The following is a 15,008-nucleotide window of genomic DNA, read 5'->3' as shown; positions in this document are numbered from 1 at the left end:
GACTTACTCATCCTGCCTCCTTTCTCCACTTCAAAACTCACCTTAAATATCACCAGCTCCTAGAAGTCTTTCAGAATCCCGAGTCTGCAGTATTGCGGTTCCAATTATACCACGACTATTACAACTACCTCACAAGGAAGAGAAAAGCCAGCCAGCATGCAGTATAGCACTGACGAAACACACAATATTCCTCTCGTTCTTTAATGCTTCCTCCCCCCGCTATCATGACCCCAGTTCTACCTTACAAATCCGGCTAGACCAGAGCATGTCCACTGGTACAGTTAAAAGCTCTTGACACATGGAATCCAGGACAGACGACCCCTCAGGAATAATAATTGGAGTAGTGACACCATGAGGGTGAGGGTAAAGATGCCATACCAAGGTGGGGGGAGAAAAGGATAACCGATCGCAATGATCAATGTATAACACCCCCCCACACACACACACACCCAGGGTGACGAACAACAGAAATATAAGTCAAGGGAGACAGTGGACGGTATATAAGATATGAAAATAATAATAATTTATCAAGGGTCCATGAGGAGGGGAGGGAAGGGAGGGAGGAAAAATGAGGAGCTGATACCAAGGGCTTAAGTAGAAAGAAAATGTTTTGTAAAGGATGATGGCAACATATGTACAAATGTGCCACACACAATGGAATGTGGATTGTTATGAGTGGTAAGAGCCTCCAATGAAATCATTTTTAAACTACCTCTAGAAGGGATCATAATAATTGCCTGCCTGCAACACTTCCCTTGTGCCAGGCAATAGTCCAAGAACAGATTATGTCATTGGATCCTTTCAACAAAGCTATGAGGTAGCCTCATGACACGGAGAGGCAGATGTAGAGGGAAACATGCTGAGTGAAGTTAGTTCAAACTAACTTTGTCAGCCAAAAGGGCAAATATTGTAAGAGGACACTGTGATAAAAGAAAAAGATCAAGAAAAGGTGATCATACTAAAAGAAACAGATTGGGCTGTTACAGGGGTTGGCGAGGAAAGGAGGGAGTAAAATACTAAAGGGTTAATGGGGTGCAAGGGTAGCCAACATTCTACAAGCAGGAGATGGGGGGGGGGGGGTGAGTGGGGAGGCTGTCAAGGAGCACAGAACAAGGTAATCTATTTGGTGGTTTGATAAGTTGTTGAATGCAAAACCTGATGATCTGATCTGTAAATCTACACCTTATTCACAATAAACATTTGTTGTTATTGTGCCTTAATCTATGAGGTAGCTACAGGCCTAGGATTTTTCAGATGAAGAAAATGGCTTAATGCTTGGAGCTTGTCAGATCTCTAAATCGTTAGATTTTCTAAATCTTTGAGTACTTACAAAACAATGTCCGCTGAGTACATATCTGTGTGGAGATATAGCTAAATGTCTAACCTTATCTATAATGATTTGATGGATAAATTGTTTTCCAAAAACACTTATGTCAGTCATCTGTGCTGGGAAGAAGGAACAATAGGTGCTGTGAAAGAGAACAGGGCCTTTTCAGGCGACACAATTTGAATAAGAATTTAGATAGGAAGGTGAATTATGGGTGGTTCTCAATTAAGGCTCAGGCCCCAGGACCTGCTCTCAACACCTTAATTGTCTTTAGCACCAACAAGAATTAGGAGACATTCAACTTATAGATACCATTTTAGTTTAAGTATCATGCCATTTCATCAGGTAGTTAGCATCCTATAATAAAAATCCATGTTATTACTTGCTTTTACCCAATTAGTCAAAAGGAAAATTGGAATCCGTACCCAAAGGAGAGTGGAACCCAAAGTCACCCGGCAATTCACATGGGCAGAAGCACATTCCATTTTTAAACTGCTCCACAAGTAATTAGTTGAACCTAGAATTAGATTTGTTTTTATTGTCAGACTGTGGACGTAAACTAAGTTCTTCAACAATAAAACCTTGACCAAAAAAAGAAAATCATTGTTAATTGTTTAAATGGCAATAAAATAAAAAACAACTTTTTCACTTTCTTCCCAATCAATTACAAAACCCTCCATGACTTTTGCTAATCCACTTGGTTTCTAACAAAGGTAAGCTCATGGAACAGGCAGGGCATAAAATAAACAAACAAAAACCAGTTGCCACTGAGTAAGTTCTGACGATGCCACAGAAACTGCTGACTTTGTGCTTAGCAGCCCAGCCAATCCCCTAAGTCCACTGACAGGGCCTGTGGATGGATTTGAACCCCCAACTATTCAGTTAGTAGGCCCTTCACACTTACATCACCCAGGCACTCCTATCAGCAGACCCAAACCAGACTCACTGCCATCAATTCTGGGTCACAATGACCTTGACTAGGGTGTCGGGGTCTGTAAGTCTTTAGGGACCATATAGCCTCATCTTTCTCCTTTGCAGGAGCTGATGAATTTGAACCACCTACCTTGTTGTTAACAGATCAATGCTTACCCAACAGATCCACCTAGTTAGAGGCTCCTAATTAGCTCAGAAGAAAGAGAAAGACAATTCCACCCCTACAGTATCAATTTCCTAGGTAATATAGAGATCTAAATATGATATTTATTCAGGCGCAAGCACAGTAACATAACAAGATAAAATGCAAACATCTCACGAATTTCTGAAATAAAAAGATGTCATCTTATATACCTCGTATCTCACACTGTGTCCTTTGAATTGTGTGCCATTTTAATGCATTACCTCTAGAAAATTAACTTTCTGAAATTGAAATTTATTTCTGAGAAAATAAAATAACTATTTTTAGCACACCTCAATTTGTGGTGAATGGTGCTACATCCCTGTGCACCTACATAGATTATCCTTATGCAAAGTGCATGTGTTAGTCTCTTTCTCTATGTGTTTCCTAGAGCTGATGTAACAAATCACCACAAACCTGAGACAGAAGAAATAGATGTTCTCATAGCTCTGGAGACTAAGGAGCCCTGGTGGCATAATGACTACATGCGGGGCTGTTACTGTGGGGGGTGGAGGAAGGCCAGCGCCCCACAACTAATCATGGGTTCAATAGGTGCAACTGTATGGTTAAGATATAGAAAGATTATAATAAAGTCATAGAGCGGATAAGAGATAGAAGAGAGATTGAAACAATGGAGTCAGACGCATTTCATGACAGCATGCGCACCTCCTGGATGGCCATGATCTTACCAGAAGGTGCATGCACAGCATGGGCTGAGATGAGGTGGGGTGGAGACAGCCAACCAGTCAACTTTATTGCTAACCAAGGCTTATATCTACTTAGGAGGCGTAAATACAGGTAACCACACACATCACAGGAAGGGGCGGTACAATAGGTAATACAAGCAATAGGAGGGGGATATACAATGGACATAGGGTAACAGGAAGGGGATAAGCTGGAGATGCAAACATGACAGGAAGGGGTGGAACCAGAGGTATACATGTGACAAGAAGGGCAGACCCTACATTCATGGTGGTGGCCTAACCTTGGCCACCCTTGAGTGGGCTTGACCTCTCTGGGGTCTCCTACAAAGAAATAGTCAACTACTATCCTGATCAGAAGGGAGTGGGCCCTACTTGTTATGGGATAAACAGTGGTGTCTGCTTGCTCTGGATGGCTGATCACCCTTAGGGAGAATAACCCCTGACCTACTTCTGTTGACCTCCAAGTGTATAGTCATTTGCCATGTGTAGCAAGCAGCTAGATTTGGGATTTATTTGGGGGAGATAACTTGGAAGAAATCTTTCTGTTTCCCATAGTTAACCACAAAATCAATGGTTCAAAACCACCAGCTGCTCTGTGAGAGAAAAATGAGACTTTCTACTCCCATAAAGAGTTGTAGTCTCAGAAAACCACGGAGACATATCTACCCTGTCCATGGGGTCACTATATGTCAGAATGAAACCGATTGTAGTGAATTTGTTTTGTTTTAAGAAGAATCTTTCCTTGCCAACCCAGTTTCTGAGGCAGCCATTCCTTGGCCTGTGGCCCCATGAATGCAGTCTCCTCCTCTTTTCTCAGTGACTACCCCACCCCCCGCTCTGTATTTCTCTTCTGTGAGCCTCTGTGCCTCAGATCCCTCAACCTTTCTCATATGTAGGGCTTCCAACTATCTCAGGAAGGTTCAGTGATTGTCCTTATAAATAAGGGCCACTTAACTGTTGAGTAACAACAGGAGCTATTGTATGTGGTCCTTTGACCAAAAATGGAAACCCACAGCCATGCCCCACTCAAAGATGGAAACCCACAGCCTGCCCCCACTCAAAGATGGCAGCCAACAGCCATGCCCCACTCAAAGATGGCAGCACACCAGGTCACTCTGATGTGTGTTGCTCTCCAGAATTCCTGACAAAAAGTTTACTCTCCAGAAAACCTGCTGCAATCCTTCCTCCTGAAAGTTTCGGGGGCCTGGTGCTAGAGATGGTGCTATTGGCAGGACTCTGGAGAACAGCACACATCCAGAGGCAGTGTGGTCAGCCACCATCTCTGATCACAGCACAGCTGTTTGTTTCTGCTCAACCCACTGTCACGGGTCACTTCTGACTCACAGTGACTGTATGAGTGAGCACAGTCAAACAGAACAGAACTGCCCCTGTGGGTTTCTGAGACTGTAACTCTTTACAGGAATAGAAAGCCACATCTTTCTCCATGAAGTGGCTGGTGGTTTTGAACCACTACCTTATGGTTAGCAGCATGACTCACTAAGCCTCCAGGGCTTACTCAATTCAAAATACTATGGGCAGCAGGTTTGGTTACTATGCAATTCTTGTTGACAACAACAATATCTGAACCGTTATGAACCAATTTGAAGCTCCATCATCAGATTGAGGCCCCAGCTGGGCTGTTAACCACAAGGTCAGCAGTTTGAAACTACCAGCCACCCCCTGGGAGAAAGGCAAGTTTTTCTACCCTGGTAAAGAGTTACCATCTCAGAAACCCATGCGGGCAGTTCAACCCTGTCCAGTAAGGTCACTATGAGTCAGCATCTACGTGATGGCAGTAAGTTTAGTTTAGATTTTGCTAAAGCTAGGATAAGGAGCCCTGGTGTGTTAGTCTAGGGAAACTAGGGAAACAAATCCACAGAAACACGTATGTATATGAGAGATTTTTATATAAAGGGTAAGTGCACATCAAGAAAACATCCCAACACAGTGCTGCCCAAGCCCACAAGTCCAACATTAACCCTTATGTCCAACACCAATCCACAAAGTCCTCCTCCATCTCACAAAACACACACAATGATGCTGACTGCAGAAGGAAAGCCAAATCAGTGAATGTGTAAGTATCTCAGTGCTGGCAGAGGTCTCCACACGGCTGCTCCAGCACCCAGGGCTGCATCGGGGTAGGCCCATGTGGCTCTCCTCAGGGATGTCTTGCATAAAGTGAGCCTTACCAGCTGAAGCAGGGAACAGGCTAAGGAAGCTGCACCCTGGTCTGACCATCACAAAGCAAGAGACCCGAGAACTCAAAAGGTGAGGCTCACCGAGCCATTTATCCCTCCGCCCCTCAATTAACCCCACATGTTTATCAGCCAGGTTGGCACAATAAACTATCTATCTCACTTGGTGACATAGTGGTTATGCAGAGTCAACACACAGTTCAAAAACCCTGGGCGACTCCGAGGGAGAACGGTGAATTTGTCTCGTCCCATGAAGGATTGCCATCTGAGAACCCTTATGGAGAGGTTGTACTTGATCCTGTCGGGTGGCTGTGAGACAGAATCAACTTGAGAGTGGTGGGTTTTAGTGGATGAATGAGTTGGGGGTTTTTATAAGCCACTGGTAGGGGAAGGATGGCGAAGAAGAAATGATGGACACTTAAGGATTGGGCAAACCCAGCTTCATACCATAAGAAACAAGAGGGGGGAGCGGGGAGAGAGGGGGAAAAAAAGAGGTCCTGATGCAGAGGGCTTAAGTGGAGAGCAAATGCTTTGAGAGTGATTAGGGCAGAGAATGTACGGATGTGCTTTGTACAATTGATGTATGTATATGTGTGGATTGTGATAAGAGTTGTATGAGCCCCTAATAAAATGTAAAAAAAGAAAAGAAAAATATGATTAGGGCAAAGAATGTACAGATGTGCTTTATACAATTGATGTATGTATATGTATGGATTGTGATAAGAGTTGTATGAGCCCCTAATAAAATGTTTTTTTTAAAAAGAAAGAAACATCCTACACTGTGTAAAACTGATTCCTCAGGGCTATCCCAACTGCCTAGTCACTGAGGCCACCTTCTGGAACTTTGGGTATGTGCTGCTGGAGGGCAAAGCAACTGCAATGGCTTGGCAGAGGCACCCCTGGCAAGGAGATGTATACACATGCATTTGTAAGCCCACAGAATACACAGAAGGGGTGAGGCTGGTAAATCTGGGTGGGGCACCGAGAAAGTGGGTGTCACAGGCCAGGCTAACATCTCACAGCCATTAATGAGCCTGGAGTCTCTACAGTCTGGAGTCTAACCTTGGTGTCTCTCACAGACTCTCTTTTTGGGTTTCTACCATGTTCTATTCCTAAGGAGCCCTGGTGCTGCTATAAGCTAGGCTCTGGACTGCTAACTGAAAGGTCAGTGGTTCAATCCCACAAGCTGCTCCGTGGGAGAACAATGAGGCTGTCTGCTCCTGTAAACAGTGATAATCTCAGAAACTCTCTATAGCAGCGGTTCTCCACCTGTGGGTCACGACCCCTTTGGGGGTCAAATAACCTTTTCACAGGGGTCACCAGATTCCTAACAGTAGCAAAATTACAGTTATGAAGTAAAAACAAAAATAGTTTCATGATTGGGGGCTCACCACAACATGAGGAACTGTATTAAAGGGTCGTGGCATTAGGAAGGTTGAGAACCACTGCTCTGTAGGGTCCATATGAGTCAGTGGATGGGGCTTGGGTTTGCGTACTACTTCTCATCGCAGGCACAGAACAAAACACCAAGAGGTAGTGACTTTGTGGAACAGAAATTTATTTTCTCTCAGATCAAAAGATTAGAGATCCACATCAGAGACGCCGCCTTCCCATTCCTCCCAGGCTTTGAGATAGAAATGGTTCTTTGCTTTTCTCTCAATTTCTAGTGGCTGCACCAATCCGTAGCCTCCCTTTGCTATGTCTTCCCAGCACGGCCCCTGTGGCTTCTGTCTCTGTTCTGTGTCAAAACTCCCCTTTTAATAAGACACCGCTCAAAAGATATTACCATTAGGACCCATGCTCCTCCAAACCAAACTCCCAAAGTCCCTGCCATCGAGTCGATGCTGACTCATAGTGATCTTAAAGGATAGCATAGAGCTGCCCCTTTTGATTGTCTGTAAACTCTTTACGGGAATAGAAGGCCCCCATCTTCCTCCCACAAAACAGTTTCAAACAGTTTGCTGATCTTGCAAATCACTACGCCACCAGGGCTCCAATATAACTTAAATGTAATGGAAAGATGTTATTTTCCCAAATAAGATCACATTCACAGGAATAGGGGTTAGGACTTTCAATATATTTCCTTGGGCAGCACCATTTCGTCTGAAACATGGATTCACACCACTTATAAAACCCACAAGCCTCTATGGCTTGTGCATCCTGGGCCCACTTTCCTTCTTCCGTCAGTGTTCACTCCCCTGTCCCCAAAGGCACTCAGTTCTCCTCTGACTTCCCCAAGTCAGAGAAGGTGTCAGGTTATCAAAAAACAAAGCCAAAAGGGCAGGTCCCCTTCAGTCAACTTCCAAGCCCCTTGTCTTCCAGCAAACAGAGGAAAGTGAATTCTCAATGACCTCCTTGGACCACAGAGTGAAAACAAGGACAAAACACAGGCTCAAGTTCTAAATTGGTGGTACAAACTTCAGCCACTCACCTGCTCTCCCAATGGTTGGCAGGTTGAATCCACCGAACATCTTTTGCAGAGAAAAGACCTAGAAACCTGCTCCCAGACAGCTTGGCCAAAACCAAACCCACTGAAGAGACAAAAGTGAATTGGAAGAAGTCAGACTGCATTTGCATACTTTCAGCTTGTTATCAGGATATCATGCAGCAAAAAGAAGAAGAAGAAGAAAACTCTTAATAAGATGGATTTACACAGAGACTGCAATAACAGACCCAAATATAACAGCAATTGTGACGATGGCACAGGACTGGGAAATGGTTTATTCTTTTGTACCTTCCGTCGCTATGAGTCCGAACTGCCTCGAAAGCACCTAAGGACAGCAGCAATTAGTGAAATGACGTTTCTTCATCTTTATTTTCTGTCATCCTCATGTTGGAAATAACTCAAGCACCCCCTTCTTGGGAATGAAGAAAATGGAAGACATGTTCTTCCATGTTTTATCCTTGTGTTAGTCTAAAACTTTAGAGAAACAAATCCACAGAAACTCATGTATAAGAGTGGCTTTTATAACATCCCAACCCAGTGCTGCCAAGCCCACAAATCCAACATTAACCCTTATGTCCAACACCAATCCACAAAGTCCTCCTCCATCTCACAAAACATACACTATGATGCTGGCTGCAGGAGGAAAGCTGAATCAGTGAATGTGGAAGCATCTCAGCACTGGCAGGGGTCTCCACACAGGTGCTCCAGCACCCAGGGCTGCATCGGGGTAGGTCCCTGTGGCTTCTACTTGGGGTGTCTTGCAGGAAGGGAGCCTTTCCACCCTGGTCCATCAGAAAGCAAGGGACCAGAGAACCAGAAAGGTGAGGCTCACGGAGCCATTTATCTCTCCACCCTTTAATTAACCCCACATGTGTTTATCAGCCAGGTTGGCACAATAAATTAACTACCTCAGCCCTCTCATAGATTTTTGTCCTCGGAAGACACACAAGCCAGTTAGGATTTCATAAAGAGACGAGTCTTCATGGTGGCACAGGAAATGTCAGCTAAAGGCTGCTGAAGCCTTTCTTCAAGTGGTGCCTCTGAGACCTTGGGGTTTTTCTGGTCTATCGAACCTCCATATAGGATATCCTCAATCAAACCCACTGCCATCAAGTTGACCCCAACTCATCAGAACGCTATAGGTCAGAGTAGAACTGCTCCGTTGGATTTCTGAACCTGTGCATCTTTACAGACCACCCTTTGTCTGTCTGTCTGTCCTACTGTGGTGGCTTGTGTGTTGTTATAAGGCTAGATACTCAGACTGGTATTTCAAATGTCAGCAGGTCCAGACTAAGAACAGACCATGAAGAAGGACACAGCTCCCCACTTCAGAGGAGGAAGCCACCGAAAACCTTCTGCATAGCTTCAAAACACTGTCAGATACTGACGGTCTGATGAAAGTCCACCACTGTTGGAGATAATGCCAGAGGAGGGGCTCCTTGGGTCAGAGCACAACTGATATGAGATGAAAGAAGAGCTGAGTTCTCAGGGAGGAGTCGACTGTGATGAAATGAATGGGGGAGAGCCTGTGGGAGTAAAGCCGTCAGGATCCTCATTTGCTGATGGAGCACACGGGAAGGGAAGGAGAAACAGTTGCAACAATCTGCTAGTGATCGGAACTTGGAATGCGTGAAGCACGAATCTAAGAATATTGAAGGTGGTCAAAGAGGAAGTGGAATGCATAAAGATCAATATCCTATGGGTATTCTGTGATAGCCTGGAGAACAATGGGAAGTCTAGAATGCTCGATTGTGCTCACGAGGCAGTTGTGTGGACAGAACAAGGGAATGTTGCATGGTTTAAAACCAAGAAAGGTGTGTGTCAGGGTTATATCATCTCACCAAATTTATGCAATCTGTACACTAAGCAAATGGCCAGAGAAATGATTTCATGAAGAAGAAGGTGGTCTCAGGATTGGAGGAAGGCTTATTAACAAATTGCAATATGCAGATGACACAACCTTGCTTGCAGAAAATGAGGAAGACTTGAAATATTTGGTGATGAAAATCAAGGCTTTTAGCCTTCAGTATGGATTATAACTCAATGTAAAGCAAATCAAAATCCTGACAACTGGACCAATAGGTAACATCATGATAAATGGAGAAAAGGTTGAAGTGGTCAAGGATTTAGTCATCTTGCTTGGATCCACAATCAATGCTCAGGGAAGCAACAGTCAAGAGGTCAAAAGATGCTTTGCACGAGGTAAATCTGCTGCACAGACCTCTTTTAGAGTATTGAAAGGCAAGGGGTTTCTTTGAGGACTAAGCTGGACCTGACCAAAGCCATGGTATTTTCCATTGCTGCATGTATATGAAACTTGGACATAGAGTAAGGAAGACTGAGGAAGAATCTATGCATCTGAAATGAGTTGCTGGAGAAGAATATTGAAAGTATCATGGACTGCTAAAGGGATAAATTGATCTGTGTTGGAAGAAGGATGGCCAGAATGCTCCATAGAGGTAAGGATAGCTAGACTTCATCTTATAGATTTTGGACATATTGTCAGGAGAGACCAGTCCCTGGAGAAGAGCATGACCTTTGGTAAAGTGGAGGGCCCGTGAAGAAGAGGAAGGCCCTGAAGGAGATGACCTGACACTGTGGCTGCAACAATGGGCTCCAGCACAGGAATAACTGTAGGACGGCAGTGTTTCCGTGCTGTTGTGCCTAAGGTCATTATGGGTCAGAAAAAACTTGATGGCACTTAATAACAACAACGAAATCTTTATGGAAGCAAACTGCCTCATCTTTCTCCCAGAGCTGATGGATTTGAACAGTGATCTTTCTGTTAGCCGTCCATTACTTAACTCCCTGCATGTCCAGGACTCCACCTCTATACAACCGTAAAAGCTTAAAAAATGAGATGTGTGAGGCAGTCCTACTCCATACGACCCTCCATGGATTTTGGATGGGTCAATGGGTCAGAATCAACTCCAACACACCCAACCACATCAACGCTGCAACACCCCCACAACTCTGCACTATAGGAAGCACTTGAAGAGGAGTATACTGCGGACTGGTTTCACGCTTCTGGGACTCGCCCGTAGCACAGTGGTTTCAGTGTTGGGCTGCTAACCGAAAGGTGGGCTGTTTGAACCCACCAGCCTCTCTACGGATGGAAAAATAAGATAATCTACTTCACTAACGATTTGGAGTCTTGGAAACCCTAGGGAGCCGTTCCACTCTGTCCTGTAGGACTGCTATCGGTTGGAGTCAACTTGATGGCAGTGGTTTGATTAGGGGTTTGCTTTCCTGAGAGTCAGAGGACTAGAAATGTTCCCTTCAGGTCCCTGAGCTACAGTTAGAAAAAAGATTTTAAAAGACACTAGTGTCATTTCCACACAACCATGATGGGTGTTCTCTTTATTAAATCCCACCTGGCTTGTATATTTTCCATGGATAAAAATTTATGAGAGGACAAAAACAGTAAACTTTCCCTCCATCTATGTTTCATTCCTTAGCGGAGGGTGCTTGATTGCTTTCAGGTGAGAGATGACAAAAAATCAAGATGAAGCAAGGTCATTCCCATTAGTTACTGTTGTTGTTCTTGTTCTTGTTGTTAGGTGTTCTTGAGCTGGTTCTCACTCACAGGAACCTGTACGCAAGAGACTGAAATGCCCGGTCCTGTGGTTTTCTCAAAATTGTTCTTTTTGAGCCCGTTGCTGTAGCCATTGTGCCCATCATCTCCTTAACGGGCCTTCTCTTTTCCAATGATCCTCTCCTTTACAAACAATAATGTCTTTCTCCAGAACTGTTCGCTCCTGATAGTATGCATGCTCAAAGCTTATGAAGCAAAGTCCGGCCATCTTCACTGCATTCTGTCTGTGTTTCATCCAAGACACATTGGTTTGTTCTCCTGGCAGTCCCTGGTACTTTCGATCTTCTCAGCCAGCTCCATAATTCAAATGCATCAATTCTTCTGTGGGTCCCTTATTCGTTGTCCAGCTTTCACATGCATAGGAGAAGGTCGAAAATAGCGTAGTTCAAATAGGCCACATCTTGGCTTTTATCACTTTAAAGAGCTCTTGTGCAGCTGATTGGTGAAGTGAAATATATTGTTTGATTTATTGATGATTAGTCTCATAGGTGTTAATACTGATGGAATAAAATGAAATCCTGACACCTTCAGTCTTTGTTTATCATGACATTGCTTATTGGTCTAGTTGTGAGAATTTTTCTTTTCTTTTTTCTTTTTGTTTGTGGGTGTGTGCATGCTACAACCATTTTTTAATTGTTATTAAAGGCTTTTAATTGGGGGATCTTACATCTCTTATCACAATCCATACATTGATCCAGTGTGTTGAGCACATTTTGTAATTCATTCTGAGGGCTGTAGTCTCTGATCCTCATCATCAAGTGCTTCAAATTCTCTTCACTTTCAGCAAACAAAGTTGTGTCATCTGCATATCCTGAGTTGTTAATGAACCTTCCTGACCACATAACAACAATTAGAAATAAAGTTTACACAGACTCCAGGGCATATTTTCCACTCCACCCTGATGGTCTGATGGGTGTTCCCTTTACTAAATACCTAACTGGTCTATATATATCTTCCAAAGATAAAAATTTCGGAGAGGATAAAAACAATACATTTTCCCTCCACTTTTTCCCATTTCCTAGAAAGGGATGATTGAATTCTCTCACATATGATAATGAGAGATAGAAAATAAAGACAGAGAGAAGCCATTACGTTCAAGTGTTGCCATTGTTAGGTATCCTGATTGACAAAGTCAGGTCAATGGGGGACAAAAAACAGCCAAGTGATTCATCAGTTGAGGTTAACAGTCAAGTAAGAACAGGATGTCCCATGGTTTTCATGGCCAGTATGAGAGTTTCTTGCTCCACAAGATTTCATCTTTTCTTCCTATGTCAGGAGGACTCCCTGTACTTGAAGTGAAAAGATCAGAGACTTCGCTAACAGACAGACCTCAGTTCTCATTCCCATGCTGCAGATGGCAAGCAGTGTGATCCTGAACACACCATTCATTCATTCATTCCACGTATGTTCCCCAAGCACATGCTAAGTACCAGGCTCTGGGCTATGCCCTGAAGATGCCTCAAAACTGCACAGCCTGCCCTCAGGGCAGCCTATGCAAGAAGCAGGGCAGGAAGCAACAAAACCACTGAAATACAATTGCAAGGTAGGTTAACCACTGAAATACAATTGTGAGGGAGGTTAAATGCTATCCATCTAAAATTGACCCTAATGACTCTGGCCTGCGGGGAGTCACACCTTGTGAATCCGCCTCCACCTGAGTGTGAACGAAACCAGAGCACAGCAATGGGGTAAGGGGTTACTTCATGATTTCCATCTCACCAGAAGATTTTCATCCTCATTGGGTTTAAGGAAGTAGTCTGTCACGTTAGAGAGGCCTAATTGGCAAGGAAATGAGGACAGCCTCCGGCCAAGAGCCGAGGAGGTGCACCTGCTCTTTCCACTGTACCCTCTGCGATCCCTTCTCCCATCAAGTGACACCTCTCCAGCCGGGACATCCCGATTCCCTGTGCAACACAGAACCACACCAGAATGACCTTCCCACGTAGCACAATCACAATCTGGAAAGATCATACTGACTTGCTGTTGGCCTGTAGATTACCTAGAAATGCAAACTCCAAGGGCGCACGCACCTCATCTGTCTTCACTCTGTAGCCCTCGTCCAGCACAGCGCATAGCACATAGTAGGTGCTCCATAGATGTCTTCTTAAGTGAATGGCACCGTGGGAAAAACTGAGGGGGTTGAAAGAGGGGAGTGCCTGGACCAACTTGCATGATTCTTGGCTTCTACGACAGCAGAGTGGAAGATGCATGGAAGGGAGAAGGAGAGGGTTCCATATTTATTCATTCCCCTGCTGCCTTGTATTTAGCGCAGGGCATTCAGGACAGCTATTGTGCAATAATGGGAATTCCAAGGGACTCACCATCAGAACTAATATTGATAGCACACTGTTTGGGTGAGTTTGGTTGAAATGGGAGAAATGGAACTTCCCCATAAGGGTTTTCTTGGCTATAATCTTTATGGAAGCAGATTGCCTGGCCTTTATCCCACAGTGCTTCTAAGAGGGTTTCAACTTCTAGGTTCACTGTTGTTGTTTTTAACTGCCTTCAAGTTGATTCCAACTCGTGGTGACACCATGCGTGCAGAGTAGATCTGCTCCAGAATGTTTGCACAGCTGAGATCTCTTGGAAGTAGATCACCAGGCCTGTATCTAAGGCACCTCTGAGAGGACTTGAAACACCAATCTTCCATCTAGTAGTTGAGTGAAACCATCTGGACTCCCCAAGAATGTATGGATTTCCTTCATACAGGTGTTTTGACTGTATGTGCGATTTGGTGAGCTTAAAAAACCATAATTTATCAACATTTGCAACAACAACAAAATCTAAAGAACATTCAATAATTTTTCAAATAAATTCTAGTAATAACTCTTGAATCACAGAACTTGAATTTGAAGAAACTTTGATGATCAATTGTCTCAAATTAGAGGGGTTTGGTGTTCAAGGTGAGAGAACAAGCTACAACCCAAGTCTTCGGACCCACGCACCTGGGCACCATCTGCTCTGCCTACTCGGGACAGTATATGCCACCAGGGACACAGTTGGCAAGATATGGAATCAAAGCAACTCACCCCAAAGCTAACAAAGTGCTTGGTCTATTTGGATGTGCAAATGCTGCCTCTGACTTTTATGATTTGCTTTCTAACAAAAGATGTCTCTGAACCCCAATAAAAGAGGATAGTTCCCAAACAGAAAAATGAAAGTCAAGTCTCACTTTCTATCGGCAGAGCCCAGTTTGAGCTCTTTATAGCCCACAACCAGATGTGCATTTAAAGAAACCATCTGTTCCATTCGAGATGCAAAATAAGCCACATAAAAGGGAAACTATCACCCCACATCCATCTGAATGGAAGATGAAATAATCGGGTGTGCCATAAAACAGAAGTAGAAGAGATAGCTAGGTAGTTAGGCCAATAACACAACAGAAATTGCAATACATGTGGGTGTTTCCTGGATGTTGGCAGATGGACCAGGTGTTGAGACTATATTGTTCCATGTGGCTCAATCAGAAGATTCTCAGTAACTGAGACTTTGGGAGCATCTGGCAGCCTGGTTGCCTTGTTACTTATACATACCCCAATACCTATTTTTGATAACATTATTTCTTCCCTCCATATTGAAACTTTCTCTTATTCCTTTCCTGTTATTGATTAAAAGTTTATGGCCATT

This window comes from Tenrec ecaudatus, chromosome 3 (genome assembly GCF_050624435.1).
Source record: "Tenrec ecaudatus isolate mTenEca1 chromosome 3, mTenEca1.hap1, whole genome shotgun sequence".
Taxonomy (NCBI): domain Eukaryota; kingdom Metazoa; phylum Chordata; class Mammalia; order Afrosoricida; family Tenrecidae; genus Tenrec; species Tenrec ecaudatus.
This window is presented reverse-complemented; position numbering follows the sequence as displayed.